Below are 595 nucleotides of genomic sequence, written 5' to 3'. Positions count from 1 at the left end.
TGGAATGGAGATTGTGAGCCAAGACTTCCCCTCCAACATCAGTACCTGACATCATAAATGCTCCATAGAATAAGTAGGCACACATTCCCACAGAAACTCTAAAATCTTGTGGAAAACCTTCCAAGAAGAGTTGAAGCAAAAGAGGGACCAAGTCCATATTAAAGAGTATGTATTAAAGTCAGTGTATTGGTCGGGCATCCAAAAAAATGTTTATCTTCCAGATTGTGTACCATTCCAAGCATGGTCTTGGACTTGTCCAGCACCAACATTTCTCTCAGAGCCATACAAACTATTTCTCACTAGCACTGAGCTTCTTGTTGTGAGACTGCAGCTTCTATGTATTCTACTTTTTCCACTAATCAATGTAGGGACTTTTGAACAATTTATTAAACAGATACAATGAGAACATTTACCATTTATATAATGATATTTTTAAATGACATTTTGAGAGTCAATATATTTACATACACTGAAATAGGTTTAAATTACTTGAAAATGAATACAACGTGTAAATTATTGGTGTCTAAAAATATCTATACAATGCATAATATTATTAAATGACAAGACAACTACACCTCAAAAATCTGAATCACTG

This window comes from Crinia signifera, chromosome 3 (genome assembly GCF_055691185.1).
Source record: "Crinia signifera chromosome 3, ASM5569118v1, whole genome shotgun sequence".
Lineage (NCBI taxonomy): Eukaryota > Metazoa > Chordata > Amphibia > Anura > Myobatrachidae > Crinia > Crinia signifera.
This window is presented reverse-complemented; position numbering follows the sequence as displayed.